This window comes from Schistocerca serialis, chromosome 9, assembly GCF_023864345.2.
Source record: "Schistocerca serialis cubense isolate TAMUIC-IGC-003099 chromosome 9, iqSchSeri2.2, whole genome shotgun sequence".
Taxonomy (NCBI): Eukaryota; Metazoa; Arthropoda; class Insecta; order Orthoptera; family Acrididae; genus Schistocerca; species Schistocerca serialis.
The window spans coordinates 262103359-262123910 of record NC_064646.1 but is presented as its reverse complement, the minus strand read 5'-3'; positions in this window follow the sequence as shown (position 1 = coordinate 262123910).

Here is a 20552-nt window from a genome sequence, read left to right as displayed (position 1 = left end):
ATTTCCGAGGTAACGATGAAATGCCGATTTTCCCGTGCGACCATTTCACGAGTGTGCCGTGAATATCAAGAATCCGGTAAAACACCATGTCTCCGATATCGCTGCGGCCGGAAAAAGATCCTGCAGGAATGGGACCAACGACGACTGAAGAGAATCATTCAGCGTTACAGAAGTGCAACCATTCTGCAAATTGCTGCAGGTTTCAATGTTGGGCCATCAACAAGTGTCTGCATGGAAACAATTCTACGAAACGTCATCGATATGGGCGTTCGGAGCCGAAGGTCTACTCGTGTACCCTTGCACTACACGAAGCTTTACGCCTCGCCTGGGCCCGTCAGCACCGACATTGGACTGGTCGGACGAGTCTCGTTTCAAATTGTATCGAGAGGATGGACGTGTACGGGTATGGAGACAACCTTATGAATTCATGGATCCTGCATGTCAACAGGGTACTGTTCAAGTCTCTGTAATGGTGTGGGGCATGTGCCGTTGGAGTGATATGGGACCTCGGTACGTCTAGATACGACTCTGACAGTTGACACGTATGTAAGCATCCTGTCTGATCATCTTCATCCATTCATGTCCACCGACTTGGGCAATTCCAGCAGAACAATGCGACACCCCACGCGTCCAGAATTGCTACAGAGTGGCTCCAGGAACACTTCTCCGAGTTTAAAAACTGTCGCAGGCCACCAACCTCCCCAGACATGAACGTTATTGTGTATATCTTAGACGCCTTGCAACGTGCTGTTCAGAAGAGAACGCTAACCCCTCTTACTCATATGGATTTATAGACAGCCCTGCAGGATTTATGGTGTCAGTTCCCTCCAGTGCTACTGGAGTCTATGCTACGTCCTGCTGTAGCACTTTTGCGTGCTCGCGGGGGCGCTGTACCAGTTTCTTTGGCTCTTCAGTGTGTATATATATATATATATATATATATATATATATATATATATATATATATATATATATATATATATATAACACTCTAAATCCGCAGCTGGAACTCCAGGACGGTTTTACAGCAGTGAACAAAAGAGTTCTGTGTTAAAAACAAACTCCTTGTACCTATAAATGGAGATATGCTACCTATGTACTCTACTGGTCAGTAAAATTACTACAGCACGAAGATGACGAGGTACAGACGCGAAATTTAACCGACAGGAAGAAGGTGCTGTGATATGCAAATGATTAGCTTTTCAGAGCATTCACACAAGGTTGGCGCCGGTGGCGACACCTACAACGTGCTGACATGAGGAAAGTTTCCAACCGATTACTCATACACAAACAGCAGTTGCCTGGTGAAACGTTGTGCTGCCTCGTGTAAGGAGGAGAAACGCGTACCATCACGTTTCCGACTTTGATAAAGGTCGGATTGTAGCCTATCCCGATTGCGGTCTATCGTATCGCGACATTGCTGCTCGCGTTGGTCGAGATCCAATGACTGTTAGCAGAATATGGAATCACTGGGTTCAGGAGGGTAATACGGAACGCCGTGCTGGATCCCAACGGCCTCGTATCACTAGCAGTCGAGATGACAGGCATCTTATCCGCATGGCTGTAACGGATCGTGCAGCCACGTCTCGATCCCTGAGTCAACAGATGGGGACGTTTGTAAGACAACAACCATCTGCACGAACAGTTCGACGACGTTTGCAGCAGTATGGACTATCAGCTCAGAGACCATGGCTGCGGTTACCCTTGACGCTGCATCGCAGACAAGAGAGCCTGCGATGTTGTACTCAACAACGAACCTGGGTGCACTAATGGCGAAACGTCATTTTTTCGGATGAATCCATGTTCTGTTTACAGCATCATGATGATCGCATCCGTGTTTGGCGACATCGCAGTGAGCGCACATTGGAATCGTGTATTCGACAACGCCATACTGGTGTATCACCCGGCGTGATGGTATGGGGTGCCATTGGTTACACGTCTCGGTCACCTCTTGTTCACATTGACGGCACTATGAACAGTGGACGTTACATTTCAGATGTGTTACGACCCGTGGCTCTACTCTTTATCCGATCCCTGCGCAACCCTACATTTCAGCATGATAATACACGACCGCATGTTGCAGGTTCTGTACGGGCCTTTCTGGATACAGAAAATGTTCGACTTCTGCCCTGGGGAGCACGTTCTCCAGATCTCTCACCAATTGTAAACGTCTTGTCAATGGTGGCCGAGCAACTGGCTCGTCACAATACGCCAGTCACTACTCTTGATGAACTGTAGTATCGTGTTGAAGCTGCATGGGCAGCTGTATCTGTACACGCCATCCAAGCTCTGTTTGACTCAATGCCCAGGCGTATCAAGGCCGTTATTACGGCCAGAGGTGGTTTTCCTGGGTACTGATTTCTCAGGATCTATGCACCCAAACTGCGTGAAAATGTAATCACATGTCAGTTCTAGTTTAATATATTTGTCCAATGAATACCCGTTTATCACCTGCATTTCTTCTTGGTGTAGCAATTTTAATCGCCAGTAGTGTGTATAGTGATTCAGTAACAGCTCGTGTAAGGTGTCTTTGGAACGAAACGACGACTACATGTTCCAGAGCTGAAGGTAATGAAGCGCAGCGTGTAAGCGGACAAGTGCGGCCGTACAGTGTGTCCGGTGTGCGGTGCCGTCTGTGGGCGGGGCAGGGCCGCGCCTCGTGTAACTGAAGCTGAATCAATAGGCGGCCAGGGGGCGGACGCCGCCGCGTATAATTCAGATCCGCTCGGTTTGGCTCAGCGCAGGAGAGCCAGGTTTGATTTTCTGTCAGCACGAGCTGGCAGCGGGGGCGCAGCGCGCGTCTGGGACCACGCGCCTATCCGGGCCCGCCCTCACTGCTGTCTCCCGCTGACTGAAACGTGACGTGCTCAGATGTCGCTTCCAACAAAAATACTATTTTATCATCTAATACACGCACAGTTTCTACTTGGAATGTCAAAATTCTTCTACGAGAGGTATTTGTTGTTAAAACTCCTAATACTCTAAATAAAAACTTTGAGGTTCGCCGATGACTTTGTAATTCTGTCAGAGACAGCAAAGGACGAGGATGAGCAGTTGAGCGGAATGGACAGTGTATTGAAGGGAGGATTAAGATGAACATCAGCAAAAGCAAAACGAGGATAATGGAATGTAGTCGAATGAAGTCAGGTTCAAATGTTCAAATGTGTGTGAAATCTTATGGGACTTAACTGCTAAGGTCATCAGTCCCTAAGCTTACACACTACTTAACCTAAATTATCCTAAGGACAAATACACACACCCATGCTCAAGGGAGGACTCGAACCTCCGCCGGGACCAGCCTCACAGTCCATGACTGCAGCGCCCTAGACCGCTCGGCTAATCCCACGCGGCTTAAGTCAGGTGATGCTGGGGGAATTAGATCAGGAAATGAGACAAAGTAGTAGAGGAGTTTTGCTATGTGGGGAGCTAAATAACTGATGATGGACGAAGTAGAGAGGATATAAATGTAGACTCGCAATGGCAAGCAAAGCGTTTCTGAAGAAGAGAAATTTGTTAGCATCGAGTATAGATTTTAGTGTCAGGAAGTCGTGTCTGAAAGTATTTGAATGGAGTGTAGCCATGTATGGAAGTGAAACGTGGACAATAAATAGTTTAGACAAGAAGAGAATAGAACTTTTCGAAATGTGGTGCTACAGAAGAATGCGGAAGATTGGATGGGTTGATTACATGAGTTATGAGGAGGTATTGAATAGGATTGGGGAGAAGAGGAGTTTGTGGTACAACTTGAGTAGAAGAAGGGATCTTTTGGTGGGACATTTTCGGAATCATCAAGGGATCACCAATTTAGTATTGGAGGGCAGCGTAGAGGGCAAAAATCGTAGAGGGAGACCGAGAGATGAATACACTAAGCAGATTCAGAAGGATGTAGGTTGCAGTACATACCGGGAGATGAAGAAGCTTGCACGGGATAGAGTAGCATGGAGAGCTGCATCAAACCAGTCTCAGAACTGAAGACCACAACAACAGCAGCAACTCTTCATTTAAGAGTATAAATTATACTTTATAACAAGTACTGTAAACCTTGTAAACACTACAAATTCTGCTGTAGTCAGTAGCGAGCCAGAGTGTGAACCGCAAGTTCGACGAAGCTACGACCCCCCTTGAAGCTGTAGTCCGTAGATGGGGCCGAAATGTCGGGTTTTAAAGTGGAATCCCATCGACCATGGCATAATAGCCCGGAATGTTTTATTATTGTGACAATTCCGACCGTTAAAGTTTACACTTTACAACTACTATATAATATTTTGTAAACCAAATATTGTATTTAAAGAAATAGTAAAATTCAAGAGTCAGTAAAGCTATATGCACTAAATTCTACGCTGTTAACAATTATTTCTTTTGAGAATAATATACTACTTTTTGAAGTTTTATTTTTCTCCCATCTTAAAAAAGAAATATCCAAAAAGACAGTCCTCTCTCACCTTATTTCTTTAATTTATTTTTTGAAAGTTCAGCTCAAAGAATTGAGAGCGGCACAAAATGGATTAAAACGGATGGCAAAAACAAGTTTCATTCGGTATTTTGGTGAAATGCTAGTGTTAGCAGACTCCGAAAAAGACGAAGTGTATGTTACAAATTTCGTTCGATCTCTTCTACAACAATTAACTGAAAATAAACACAAACAACACTAAAATATGGCAACAGAAAAATAAAAAACAGGACTAAGGTCAAACGTTAAGATATCAAATAAAATGCTATTCCAAGTACATGAACTTTTATACTCAGGAAGTACAGTAACAGATGACAACATAAGTGAAATGGGTATTAAAAAAAGAATTGAAGTGATTAAAATAAACCCTCAGAAGTAAGAGTTATTTATTAACAAACAACCACCTTAATATAGAGATATCGAGAAACTAGAGAAAAATTCATGACAAGTATGGGACATTATTGTATCCATTTCACTCAAGAGGAATGAAAAGAACTGTTATCTTCGTCGAAATCTGTACTTTGTTTGATAAATATTGTCAGATTCATCATCGTTTTCGTTGTCATCGTTGCAGAGTTAAAGAATGTTTAGGCAAGTCAGCAGAATGTTTTATAGTTCATCATTATCATCTGTTTAGAATTAGTAGTGATATTTTTGTTATTATCTTGTGGGTATCAATAACATTGAATATTTTTTAATCCAGTATGTTTCAATCCAAAAAAACTTGCTTGTCAGAAAAAAAAATTAACGAACAAATACTAACGAAAACTGAAAAGTACCTTGATCAACATTAAACAGAGAACAAACACTGAACTAATCCGACATCTCATTCGACATAACACCTTCATAAAAACAATTCAGAAAGAAAAATCCTGGTAAAAAAAGAAGAAGATACCTGGAACATCCATATTATAAAATGTTATCAGTGTAATGAACTACAGTAACTACATCTAAATGGTTGAAATGAGGGGGGACAGAAAAAGTATGGCTACGTTAACAAGGTGTTGCCTTTAGTCTCTGGTGACGACGATCTAAAAAGGCCTATTCGTTCCCAGTTTTGTAGTTCAGAAAATATTACTACTCCATAGTGTTTTTACCTTAAACGCATGTTATTTAAAGTACATAATACAAATCTTCTACAAATTCAGTGAAATTAATTTGCAGACCTGATTTTTTCTGTGTCTTAAAATGCATATTACTGCTTGAAAAATTAATTAACGAAATCTTTCAAAAGCAATATTTTGTTACCTGAAAAATACTGGCGCACTAGAATACACGGGAGAAAAGTGAGCCAAAAAATCCACCCACAAAAATAGAAGGCAATATTAACGCCACTGAAAAATTACACAGCCAAAAACTAAACAAAATAACTTAGTTATCAAATATGAACAGATGTTCCCAGTTACACCTTTCTTGTATGTTGTTATTTTATGTCTTATTCATGTGCATTTTATTTTTTTGGTAAAAGACTTTCCCACAGCAGTCTTTAAAGAGGCAACTTGGACATTCCTACAGTCGGTCATCGCTACGCCATTGTCGAAGTTGGTCTTCGACAGTCGATAGCTAGTCACCTAATCTCGAACATTTACAATCACTATGCCTCAAGAAACAATGAAGCTCAGTTGTGTCAGTGTAGATCCCAAGGGATCATGACACTTTTCCCACACCAACCCTCTTCCCGGCGGAGAAAATTACATTTTACATTGATCAGTTTCCAAATTTCACAGATAACTTCTGCAAAACAAACAATATGTAAACTAAGTCTCGAAAATGGAAAGGAATTCTAGAAAATTACATGCCAAGTTTAGTATACGACACTTCTCGGTTGCATGTCAAAGAGCTCGCCCATGTAGATGGGCGATCTGCTAAAAACATACCAGCCAGGTAAAAACGCTGATTTACGGGCTAACCTCGCATGCAGCCTACATTTCCTATACAGTTCATGAGTCCATAGGTACAGCCGGCAAACCGTAAGGATTGTATTAGACAAGACAGAAAGAGAAAGACTCTCCACTAAGAAACAATTTACATAAGAACGTATATTTGCAAACGGAAACGGAAACGATTGAAAGAAACATCATCGCCATCACAGCCCCAATCTGCAGATCTGTGTTCACAGTGAGACAGCTAAGTTAAAATATTGCTAATGATGAGTGTACATCTCCATTTTACATCGCATAAATTATGACGTTGTCAAAGCTGCGATCACAGTTGCCACTATAGGTCTGAAATCGATCGTATGGGATGTGTAGTTCTCATATTTTTGGACGAATGCCTTTAAAATGATATAACTTCCTGAACTGATATTTACCATAAAATTAAGTACTAAATACTAATATAAGCAAATTATTATTGTTATATTGAAACAATTATATTTTTATGGGCATTATTACTGAAACCCAAGCATCTGTAGCGAGTTAAAAAAAGGGGCAACAGCAAATTATATCTGGGGGAAGGGGGTAAAGGAGCTACCCCCTCCCTCACAATCTAACTCGTGATCTGCACCTGTATTATGTCCAGTCAGTCTCCGCTATTAAGCTAACCAGATGAGGAGAGCCGATGTTTCGTTTCCACTTGTACAAACAGAGAGTAACTATATTACTGACCTGACCTAATTTCCTGAAATTGTTGGAATCCCATCGAAATTAGAGCAAAGAAGTATCTTATGGTTATTGGTAGTGACTAGTTTCGGTTACTATGTCTATTTTAAAACTATCCGTCTTCGCAAGTAATTAAAATACTGTCAAATACGCATGGTTGGAATTAACCACAGCAGACAGTCCTCAATGGCAGTCCAGATAGTTTAACACACAATAAACAAAATATGCTGGACAGTGGTGAAGGAACTCAATTTCTTGAAGATTACTGGAACATCTAAACTGCAAGGTGATCAGCATCTATGTAAGTGTGAAAATAACTGTAGACTGGTCACAGTTCAAATATCCGCACTGTCGGCTACTTTCTTTCAAATTTTTACTCTCCTCCATTTATTCATCAACTGGAAGACGTAGAGAACACCGTACATTGTCCTTAAGTTTAGTAACCCAACGTACCTTACAGCATTTTCTTCGTTATATCGGTTGTAAACCTGTAAAACTCACTTCTAAAAATGTATTCATATGCACAGGGCGGCTCTTTACGGCTGACAAACGAATGGCAGACATTTTCCAGGTAACTGCTAACAGTGCCAAGTGTGGTCTAACAATCACGATTAGGTTTTGTCTGTCGTCCTCCACCAGCTCCGACAAATACCGATAAAAATCATTCTCCTCAAGTCCTTCAAAAATCAGTATCTATACTACTGGGAAAAGGCATTTTAATGTCAGTTTGGCGTTCAAAACAGAAACATTCTGAGTCTAGGAAACTATGTGGGAAGAATTTTGTTTAGTTTGGAAAGTAGGTGAGAGCTTCTGGAACTATGAGATTCTAAGAGGTTGGATAGCTAAGTCCATTAAAGCATTCACTGACCGTGAAAGGTAAGCCTCTGAATTCGAATCCCAGTCTGGCACGAAGTTTTAACGTCTAAAAGGTCTTTAAAATGACTTGATGGAACTAGGCTGTGTTTTAAATTATTTTGTTTGCACTACTAGCTTCAGAAACTGTCAATTTTTAAGTGCCTCTAAAAATATACAAAATATATAAAAGAAGAGAGCAAAAATATGAAAGTCATAACTGCAGTTAATGTAGCACTATACGAACATGCTAGTTACCCATAATAACAGATGTGGACATTTCGTTGTTAATTCCTTAAAAAATCGCGTGACGCATATTTGTGCACAGCATGTATGTCAACTGTCATAGTGTACAATATAGGTTGCATGAAATGCAAAATAATTTAGAGAACGATTTTCTAATGTTTACTACAAATCACACTATGCGCACTTGTTTATATGACTGTCACTTGTGCGGGACTGCGAAGGAAAATTTTAACTGTCAGAGAATAAAAATGCAAGGATCTTTACTATGGACCGATTTCAGAGTATATCTCTGTCTGTAGGAGACATGAATACTAATATACACTAATCGATGTTGCACATAAGCACCGATAGAGACACTTTTAGTACAGTTGTCAAGCCATATATCATGGACAGAATATAAATATATATACCATACATGTTTGGTACAGTCCTGATAGACGACACACGTAGTGTCGAAATCACAGTGTCGGAATACCTTAGGTGATAAAATTGAAGGATGTGTGACGTTACATCTATATCTTTTATAGACGACACACGTAGTGTCGAAATCATGTAGTGTCGAAATACCTTAGGTGATAAAATTGAAGGATGTGTGATGTCACATCTATATCTTTACTGTAAAACAAACCGTTCACAAATACTGCACATCATAACACCATCAGAAAACTAATTCTGGGAAAATCAAACTTCTTAGGCATCATAATTTCAATTAAGGTAAAATAGTAACAGTAGATCAAAAGTAATAGCATTAACAGATCAAAATTCGTATATTACTGTACGTGATATATAAATATGTACTGCACAGCATGTGTCTACAGGACGCGTCTGCAACCAGTCGTTGTTACTGAGAGCACAGCACAAACCATCTTGTACAATATAACCGCTATTTGAAACTATTCAACATTTAAGATATATTATTTGCAGTAGCATAAACTTGGCGGATGCACATATAGGAAAAATGAAACTTTATTTCGTTCACTGTAATAAAGATTATGCTTTTTTCTAATTTACTTCTTAGATTGCGGCGAAATAAATCTCTCTGAATTCGTTTCTGCTAAACCAACGATCAACCAGCAGTGATTTTCGACAGATTAGTAATATTTATTTGTTTCCCATATAAATTGTGTGTTGCATATTGGCATGGTAGTAGCTGAGCCCTAATGACACACTCCCTCTGGCAATAGAACTCTAATGACACTTACACTCCCTCTAGCATTTAATAGGCTTGAGTTCGTTTTTTATAATTGATATACGATAAAGAAAATTTCTTAGTATCGCGCCTAACTGTTGATGAGTCCCTCTCGTTTAGACTCACCAAGTAGGATCCACTCTCACAGCTTACCCACAGTCTACAGATGATGGGCGTCACCAGCACAAAAATATTGGGGCGGACGATTCAATTGATATAGATGACGAGGGGATCTCAACAGGGGATCCTCTCGGAAAAAATTTAAGAAATTAGGACCTAAAACCACTTTTTGGAACATTGTGGATGCCTGAGACCACGTATCTCATTGTCTCTTAAAACTCCTAAAACGTGCCAATTTAAACCTGGATTAAAACGTATTTTGAGGTTAGCATTAAACTGTTACATAACACTAAAATTTAAATTTAACGACAGTATGTGTATTACCTATAATGTGCTAAACAAGGGTGGAAACACGTCTGAAAGAACAGACACCGTGCTTTCATTTAACTGGTTCGCCTCAAGGGGCAATGGATCCGCAACCTCCAGTGCAGATACACATTTACGTTGGACCTCCAGCGGGAATATAAAATTAGCAAGAATGGAGGACATGGACGGACACTGCAGCTAGATGGAACTGCGTGGGAATATGTGTCAGCCGGAGAGCATGCCTAGGTAGTTTGCGCATTTGCTATACACACTGTGCCCGCGTGTCGCAGCTGCCTACTAAGTGGGAGATCACGGGTTCGAGTCGATGTCTGGACACATTTTCACTCGTCGCCGCTGATTCCGCACAAAGTCCCGATACAGGTGATATCATTGGTTCCTTCAATTTTCTTGCTTTTCTCCCCTCTCTCCCTTCAGTTTATATAATATGTAGCACAGCTGCGGATCCCGTGTGGCGTCTGTTCCTTCACATATGTTCCAAAGAATAGACACCACACATTCATATAACAGCTCGAAGGGCAGTCTTCTACCAAGAATTTCTGTCGTATGCCAATCTATTTGTCTCAGAATAGCACATACACCTATATCCTCAATTATTTATTGGAGTTATTCCAATATTTTCCCCTTTTTTTACCCTATACAGTAATTCTCTGACGTCTTAAAATATGTCCTATCATTCTATCCCTTTCTTCTCAAGGTTTTTCGTAGGTTCCTTTCTTCGACGATTGTGTGGAAAAGCATCTGATTACTTTTCTTTTCAGTCCATCTAAATCCCAATATTCTTCTGTATCACCACATCTCAAATGATTCCATTTACTTCTTTCTACTCTTCCTAGGGTCCGCGTTTCACTACTATTAGATGCTACGAGCTTGACGTTGATTTCTTCCTCAAATTGAGGCCAGACTCTTTGTCTGTGATAATCTGCTTTTTATATCCTCCTCTTTTTGTTCACCAGGAATAATTTTACTTCCAAGGTAGCAGAATTCCTTAAATTCGTCTACTTCGTGGCAACAATTTTAGTGTTACCAATGGCCTTTCATTAGTTCGATGTTTAGCCGACTTTTCTCAATCCATTTTCTGTACTCATTAGACTGCTCATTACGTTCAACAGGACCTGTAATTCACTTTTACTTAGGATAGCAATGTCCTCAGCGAAACTTATCGTTGATGTCCTATCATCCTGAATATTAATTCCATTTCTGAAACTTTCTTCTGATACCGTCATCTTTTATTCGATGTGTGGACTGAAAAGTATGTGTGTCTATGGGTGTCCCTATCTTACATACTTTATAATCCGACCTCTTCGTTCTTCTTCTTTTCTTATAGTTCCCACTTGGTTCTGGAACATATTGCGCATTACCTGTCTATTCTTATAGCTTACGAGTATTCCTGTCAAATTTCAAAATTTTGCACCAAAGTAGATTATCAAATGCTTTTTGTACACACATGAAAAAAAAAAGTTTTGCATCACCTCGGTGCCGAGAGTTCCGGAACCTGTAAGGAATTTTTTTTTATTTGCTCATGGAAACCACACATTGCATGTTGTACCACCATACAGCGAGACCTTCAGAAGTAGTGGTCCAGATTTCAGTACACAGCGGTACTTCCAATACCCAGTAGGATGTTCTCTCGCATTGATGCAGGCCTGTATTCGTCGTGGCATACCACACACAGGTTCATCAAAGCACTGTTGGTCCAGATTGATCAAACTAATAATGGTCTCTGTCCAACGCAGTATTCATAAACAACTATTTTGTACAAAAGTTTCTAATCCATCTGGCGGTTTTACAGTCCCACTCCTCAACGGTGATTCGGCGTAGATCCCTCAGAGTGGTTGGTGGGTCACGTCGTACATAAACAGCCCTTTTCAATCTACCACAGGCATGTTCAATAGGGTTCATATCCGGAGAACGTGCTGGTCACTCTACTAGACTGATGTTGTTATCCTGAAGGAAGTCATTCACACGATGTGCACGGTGAAGGCCAGAATTGTCGTCCATGAAGACCAATGCCTCGCCAATATGCTGCCGATATGGTTGCACTATCAGTCGGTGGATGGCATTCACGCATCGTACAGCCGTTACGGCGCCTTCCATGGCAACGAGCGTCGTATGTCGGCCCCACATAATGCCACCCCAAAACAGCAGAGAACCTCTACCTAGCACTGGCTGACCAGCGTGTTTAAGGCGTTTGTCTGGTTGAAGGCATATGCGACACTCATTGGTGAAGAGAACGTGATGTCAATCCTGAGCGGTCCATTCGGCATGTTGTTGGGCCCATCTGCACAGCGCTGCATGGTGTCGTGTTTGCAAAGATGGACCTCGCCATGGACGTCGGGAGTGAAGTTGCGCATCATGCAGCCTATTGCGCACAGTTTGAGTCCTAACACGCCGTGCTGGGGCTGGACAAAAAAGCATTATTCAACATGGTGGCGTTGCTGTCAGGTTCCTCCGAGCTACAATCCGTAGGTAGCGGTCATCCACTACAGTAGTAGCCCTTGGGCGGCCTGAACGAGGCATATCATCAACAATTCCTGTCTCTCTGTATCTTCTCCATGTCCGAACAACATCGCTTTGGTTCACTCCGAGACGCCTGGACACACTTACCTTGTTGAGAGCCCTTTCTGTCACAAAGAAACAATGCGGACGTAATCGAACCTCCGTATTAACAGTCTAGGCATGGTTGAACTACAGACAACACGTGCAGTGTACCTCTTTCCTGGTGGAATGACTGGAACTGATCAGCTCCCTGGCTCCCTCTGTCTAATAGGCGCTGCTCATGCATGGCTGTTTACATCTTTGGGCGGGTTTAGTGACATCTCTCAACAGTCCAAGGGACTATGCCTGTGATACAATATCTACAGTCAACGTCTATCTTCAGGAGTTCTGGGAACCGGCGTGATGCAAAACTTTTTTGATGAGCGTAGATTGACAAATCCTATGACCGTGTTTTGATTTTTCTTGCTTCCACAGCCAAGTGTGACGACAGGACTGCCTCTGAGCTGAATTTACCTTTCCTAAAGCCGGAGTGATCGTCTCCTAACAGGTACTCAATATTCTGTTCTTCTGTATGATATTCGCATCGGCAACTTTGATACATAATGCATTAAGTTGATTTTACAATATTATGTTAATAATTACTTTAGAACCATGTAATTGCAATAGAGTAAAACGGTTTTTTCTTGCCATATTCGTTTCCCCTTTATTATTTGCATATTCACTGTCCCGCAATATGCAGGTATTTGTGTGTGAACTTGCTTTACGTTATGGTTGTTCTATATTGAGTTTATACACCTTTCTGGCACTTTGTGGTAGTCTATGATGTATTGATACTACAAATTTCTACTTAAAAATTTCTAGAGGCTGACCTGCGTATGTTCTTTTCCCTGTTTTACAGCTGCTCTTCTTCGGCTACCTGCAACTTGGTTTTCACTGCACTAAAAAAATGAACACTTGTTTCCTTGATGTTAAATTTTGTATTGGGTCGCCAACTGTTGAATGTTATTATCAACTGTTGGTCCTGTCATTGTGATATCAGTGATCTATCCTGTGTGTGTTAGTATGTGTGCATGGTTGTATGTGCGTGTGCGTTTGTATGTGTGTGCGTACTGTTTTAACATTGTTCTGCGTTTGAAAGAACATTCTTTTTAATTTGTAATTTTTAGTGTTTCTTTTCTTTTTATTAAATTTCGCAGGAACGTTGTATTGATGTGTGCGTGGTCATTTATCACATTTTTTCCTCTACTAGTGCTTTCTGGATGTGATATCATTCCTGCATTGGTATGAGGTATTTGTTGTGGTTGTATGTCCTAAGTTTTTCATATCTTGTTCCCCGTTTCTTGGATATTGTTCTGTATTTCTTACATCTGATTTGTTCTTTGCACTGTGTTTTAAAATTCCAGCATGTCATGTCTACGTGCACTGCATCACAACTTTGACATTTATGGTTGTCTACTCGTGATTCCCCCTTGATTTCTGGTTGGGTTAAGATTGTATGGGAAGTTTGCACAGTTTTATATGTTATAAGGAAGCCCTATTTGTTTAATACGTTTCCCCCTCCATCCGTTAGTTTATATGTGTAAGGCATAGTGTGCCAAGTACTTTATTTTTGTGTGGTGTTGTGATTATGTATGTGTGTTGTGTGTATTTGTGGGATGAGGTCTTGTGAGTGTTCCTATATTCTGTATATGTTGGATGTTTTGTATTTGTTTCGTGTTTGTGTTTTGATCTTTTGTTGAGTATGTGTATTACATGTGTTCATACTCATTGTTCCTCGCTGTTTGTATGACTCAACTCATTCTTTTCCCGTAGTGTGTCAAACTAACACTCTATAAAAATGTGTCCTAATGCAGGTAGCTACAATTTGCAGGGATAACTAGATGCGCAATGTATTATTGCGTCTGTGGCTGTGTGTTTTGTATAAATGTTAAAAGAGTATTTATTATTGTTATGTCAAGAATACTTATTTGGTTGTCCTTTTCAAGCGTGAACTTTACCTTCTGCTGTGCCTTGTTTATTTCTGAGTGCAGCTCCTGTATTATTTCGTTTGAGTCATCTACCAAACAAATAATGTCATCCACCTAGCTGTTCCTATATATGATTCTAAACCTTACACGGCGAATCTTCTCAAATATCTTATTTTCTAAATGACTAATAAAAATGTTGGCTAAGGTTCCTGATATTGAGGGTGCAAAGCGGACTTCAAAGACGAAGTAAACTTCGCAACACAAAGTTACTTCTCGCACTAAGTTTGACCGCTCACTCGTGGTCGAGTGTGAGCTCGCCTTGGGGCGTGGCAGGCGCCGCACGTAAGGACCTCCCGAGTTAGTCTCACGAACAGGTTCCAGGTGCTGCCTGAGGCTGTCACTGTCGCTTAGCCAGATGCAGTCGCCTGTCCTGTTTCAGAGGAAACCTCTCGGCCAGCAAGATCCGGGAAATCACAGAAGGTGGGTTGTAGGTAGTCGGGAGCTCCAATGTTACTTACGTTGTGGGACATGGATACCAAGAAGAGGAAGAGAGCCAATGCGCACTCCGCGTGAACACCGGGTGGAGTCATTCCGGACGTGGAACGGGTCCTTCCGGAAGCCATGAAGAGCACACGGTGCAGCCAACTGCAGGTGGATGCTCACGTCGGTACCAATGATGTGTGTCGCCTTGGATCGGAAGAGATTCTCTCTGGTTTCGAGCGGCTAACAGAAGTGGAAACGCTGCCAGTCTTGTTAGCGAGATGAAAGCAGCACTCACTGTTTGCAGCATGGTCGACAGGAGAGGTTGCTGGCCTCTGGTACAGAGCCGAGCGGAGGGTCTGAACAGAGACTCAGACGGTTCTGCGTCCTTACAGGCTGCAGATTCGTCGACTTGGGTTGGGTTTCGGGTTCCACTGAATAGGTCAGGTGTCCACTATACGCAGGAGGCGGCTCCACGGGTAGCAGGGGCTGTGTGGCGCTGACTGGGCAGTTTTTTAGATTAGAGGGTCTCGGGAAAACACAAAAAAGGGCTTCAGTCTCAAAACGAGCAGACCGAACACAGGAAGAACATAGATACAGGAACCATCGTTATAACAGTCGTAAATTATCGTAGCTGTGTCGAGAAAGTACCTCAGCTCCAAGCGCTAATAGAAAGCACTGATGATCAAATCGTTATAGACACTGAAAACTGACTAAAGCCGGAGATATGTTCAGCCGAAATTTTTGGGAAAAACCTAACGGTGTTCCGAAAGGACAGGCTAAACACAGTCGGTGGTGACGTGTTTGTTGCTGTTTGAAGTAGTTGTCGCGAAATTGAAGCAGATAGTTCCTGTGAGTTAGTATGGGCAGAGGTCACTCTTGGCAACCGCAGTAAAATAAAAATTGGATCATTTTACCGACCTCCCAATTCAGATATAGTTTCTGAAAGGTTCAAAGAAAACTTGAGTTTAATCTCAAACATGTATCCGAATCATACAATTATAGTTGGTGGTAATTTTATTTTACACTCGATATATTGGAGGAAATACGTTTTTAATTCCGGAGGTACGCATAAAAACTCATCCAAAATTGTGCTAAATGCATTCTCTGAAAATTATTTAGACCAATTACTTCATGATCCCACACGAATAGTAAACTGATGTGAAACGACACTTGACCTCTTAGCAACAAACAATCCTAAGCTAATAGCAAGCATAAAAACGGATACAGGGAGTAGTGAACACAGGGTTGTCGTTGTGAAACTGAATACTCCAAAAATAAAAGAAAAATAAATTTATTAAACAAAGAAGATAAAAGTTAGCTTGGCGCCTTTCTGGGAGACAATCTGCACTCATCCACTTTTATGTGTGGACCTGATGTAGCTTAAGTTCAAAAAATGCTATCGGCAGCAATTGGGAAATTTATACCCAACAAATTAACAAACGACGGAGCTGATCCCTGCTTGGTACACAAAACAGGTCAGATCACTCTTGCCGAAACAACGAAAAAACATGCCAAATTGAAACGGAAGCTCGAAATTTAGCGTTGACCTCAATATGACATGCTTATAATAGTTTCCACAGCGAAACTTTGTTTTCGAAACCTGGCAGAAAATCCAACAAGATTCTGGACGTATGTGAAGTATGCTAGTGACAAAACATAATCAATGTCTTCTCTGCGCGATAGCAATGCAGATGCTATCGATGACAGTGCTTCCAAAGCAGATTTATTAAGCACAGCCTTCTGAAATTTCTTTACCAGGAGGACAAAATAAATATTCCAGAATTTTAATCAAGAACAGCTGCAAACATGAATGACGTTGAAGTAGATATCCTCGGAATAGTGATGCAACTTAAATCACTTAACAAAAGCAAGTCTTCCGGTCCAGACTGTTAGATTCCTTTCAGAGTATGCTGATACAATAGCTCCGTATTTATCGGTTATTTACAGCCATTCGTTCTACTAAAGATACGAACTCAAAGACTGGAAAATTGCACAGGGCAAAACAATATTCAAGAAAGGTAGTATGTGTAATCCACTAAATTACCCGGCCCATATCATTAATGTCGATATCTAGCAGGATTTTGGAACATATACTTTATTCGAACATTATGCATTACCTCAGAGAGAACGGTATATTGACACACAGCCTACATGGATTTAGAAAACATCGTTCTTGTGAAACACAACTAGCTCCTTACTCACACGAAGTGCTGAGTGTTTCTATATTTCCAGAAGGGGACACTGTACCACACAAGCGGCTTGCAGTGAAATTGCATGCTTATGGAATATCGTCTCAATTGTGTGACTGGTTTCATGATTTCCTGTCAGAGAGGTCACAGTTCGTAGTAATTGAGCTAAAGTCCTCGAGTAAAACAGAAGTTGTGCCCCGCAAGGTAGTGTTATAGGCCCTTTGCTGTTCCTTATCTACATAAAGGATTTAGGAGACAGTCAGAGCAGCCATCTTAGGTTGTTTTCAGATGATCCTGTCGTTTATCGACTAGTAAATTCATCACAGGATAAAAAAATAATTGTAAAACGGTTTAGAAAAGATATTTGTATGATGCAAAAATTGACAGTTGGCCGTAAATAACGAAAAGTGCGTTAGGAGGAATCCGTTCAACTTCTATTACACGACAAATTAGTCAAATCTGAGGGCCGTAAATTCTACTAAATGTATAGGAATTACAATTACGAACAGTTTAAATTGGGAAGCACGCATAGAAAATGTTGTGGGGGAGGCGAACCAAAGACTGGGTATCATTGACAGGACGATTAGAAAATATAACAGATCTACTAAAGAGACTGCCTACACTACGCTTGTCCATCCTCTTTTTAGAATACTGCTGCCCGGTGTGGGATCTTTATCAGATAGGATTGACGGAGTACATCGAGAAACTTCAAAGAAGGGGAGCACGTTTTTCATTATCACGCTATCTTCTTACGAAATTCCACTCACCGTCTTTGTCCTACGAATGAGAAAAATTTCGTTGATGCCTACGTACATAGAAAGAAACGAAAATCATAATAAAATAAGAAAAATCAGAACTCACACGGAAAGATATAGGTGTTCGTTTTATCCGCGCGCTGTACGAGATTTGAATAATGGAGGGTTATTGTGAAGGTGGTTCGCTGAACCCTGTAGATGTAGTTGTTGTTGTTCTTGCACGTTTAGTGAGTTTTATCGACTTTTGGAGCCTTAGATGTTATTTCTTTAAATCGTTGCACTCAGTGGACGAAAATGCTTGATACAACTGTACTAAAATCGTCAACTATATCTAATGCTGCCGCCCTCTGTTGTACGCAATATTATCCTGTAATTACTACTTTAAAACTTTCTAATCACAACTGAATAAAACAATTTTTTGCCATATTCAGTTCTTGTTTGCTATTGGCAAAGCGTCTTCCGAGGCCTGCTATGTAATAGAGAAAAAATTTTGAAAACAAAGTATGGAAAAATTAATAGAATCGATAAATTTAAATACACCAGGGATGGAGTGGATAATACAACAAATAAAGAAAGAGTAAAGAAGTCATAATTTGCATACAAAATTAACGCAAAACTACTAAAATAGGAAATCAATAGACATTCAAGGGAAGATTAGATATAATAATACAGGTATTGGGACACAAAAAACAATGGATCAGCGTGCCTAACACTGAATAAGAATGTTGAACTAGGAGAAGTAGAAGAAAGGGAGAGAAAAATACTAATAAAGATTCTATGTCGTGAGATAAACACTGGCATACGAATTAAAATGAAAAATGAAAATTATATAAAAGTAGAGAAAAAATACAGATACAATGAAGAAGAGACGGCTAAAATGGTACGCACATTTAAAAAGAATTAAAAAAACACGGATTACAAAGGAAACTTTTAATTACATTAACAAACCGAAGAAAATTGTAGGATGGCTAGAAGCAGTGAAGAAAGATGCAAACAAAATATATGTTACAGAAGAAATAACACGTGAGAGGAATCGCTTCAGGCTACTGTTAGAAAACGCAACCTATGAAGAAGGTAAGCCACAACCTCGACCAAAGGGTGTACACAGATGATCACGGACGAGTGGTAGGAGAGAAAATGAAGATTTACTGGCAAGAAAAGGAAGAAAAAGAAACACTGTACGTTGTAAGTTGTACGCAGTTCAAAGCTGGCCAAATTCTCAAATAAAAAAAAGTGAACTATTTTGCTTTAAATCCTGGTCATTGTAAATTGAGGTTTGAAACAGTTATGAAACTTTGTACTTATCAATGGTGTAGTCATACTATAAATTTATATTTACATATTTCGTAAATACTCGTCTAAATGTGTTCTATTTCCTGTTTTACACTCTTCTTCTTCTTCTGTTTTCTGCAATATGAAAATTATTTTTCACGGCACTAGGGAATGGACATTTGTTTACTTGATGTTATATTTTGGATAGCGTTAAATGTTATCACCAACTTTTGATGTTATCTTTCTTCTGTCTTATTTGGTCACGAGTCTTCCAAAGTTGACTCTAGTACTGGATCCCCTACGTCTTCCATATCGACTCCCATTTCCTCTTTTATCACGTCATCAGACAAGGTCCTCTCCTTCGTACTGGCCTGCTCTGTACTCTTTCCAGCTATTATCTCTCTCCTCTTCGTCCAACAGTCGAATCCCCATTACACTCTTAATGTTTCCACTACTCCCTTCAATTTCATGAACAATTCTTTTGAGCTTTCTGTATGCTGAATCAGTCATTCCAACGAGCACTTCTTTTACAGTATCTTCACGTTTATCCTGCAGCTGTTTCACCTTGGCTTACTTGTACTTCCAATTTTTTCATTCCTGAGCGACATGTTCCTGTATTTCTATCTTTCCCTAATCATGTCTGTGCTTCTTATTTTGCCAGTCAAAGCATTTTTCTGTTATCCAAGGTTTCTCTGTTAACATCTGTGTTTACCCTCTTTAGAGATATCCATTTCTCTTTACCTGAACTGCCTAATATGGTACTCGTTATCACAGTTTGTAAAATCTCACCATTCCACAGTACTTACGAATCCCACTTTTTCCCACATCGACTTTTCTATAGCGTACTGACCTTATACGGGCATGCTAGAGTGAGCCTCAGTGTTGTATTGCAGTAACAATGACAGCAGGTGAGATGCAGGATACTGTCACTGTAATAATTCAACGAAGCCGATGCAAGATTGCGAGGCAGCTTAGCTTGCTGGCATAGCGAACTCTGGTAGGGCACTGGCTCGTGCAGCAAGGGGCAATGCAGATTTTCGTAATGACAGAGGCAGTGATATTTTAGCATAAACGATTGGAAGTGACGAATATGCACAAAAACACGTCTCTGTGGACTAAACGTACTGTACAATTTGTAAATAAATGATTCTCAGTGTCCCAGTACAACCAGGAGAATGGGGCTGAGCCAGATGAGGTAGCAACATGAATTTGCCAGTAGAAGCACCAGTTTGGGGCCACAGCAGGGCAACAGCTCTTAGCAGTCCCCCCCCCCCCATCCCCCCCTCCCCCCACACACACAGCCCACTCTCACAAGTGCCAGGGTGCAGCTGTCCATCCCAGATCAATTCCAGCAGCTGGGCCAATTGCCCTTGGGGGAACGAGTCGCTCTCCGTGCACACTAGCCATCGTCCGCCTTATCATAATGGACATCTCATCAGGGTGCGCATCGCCCGGCATAATGCAGCCGAGCGCCACCTGAGGCTTCATTTACACACGCTGCTGGCGCGGGAACTGCGCTGCTGGCTTATGTAATGAGGTCGCCGGCGCTCGGTGGAGATACCTCTCTGCGTCATGCGACGTGACAGCGGCCAGCCCAGCATAATTC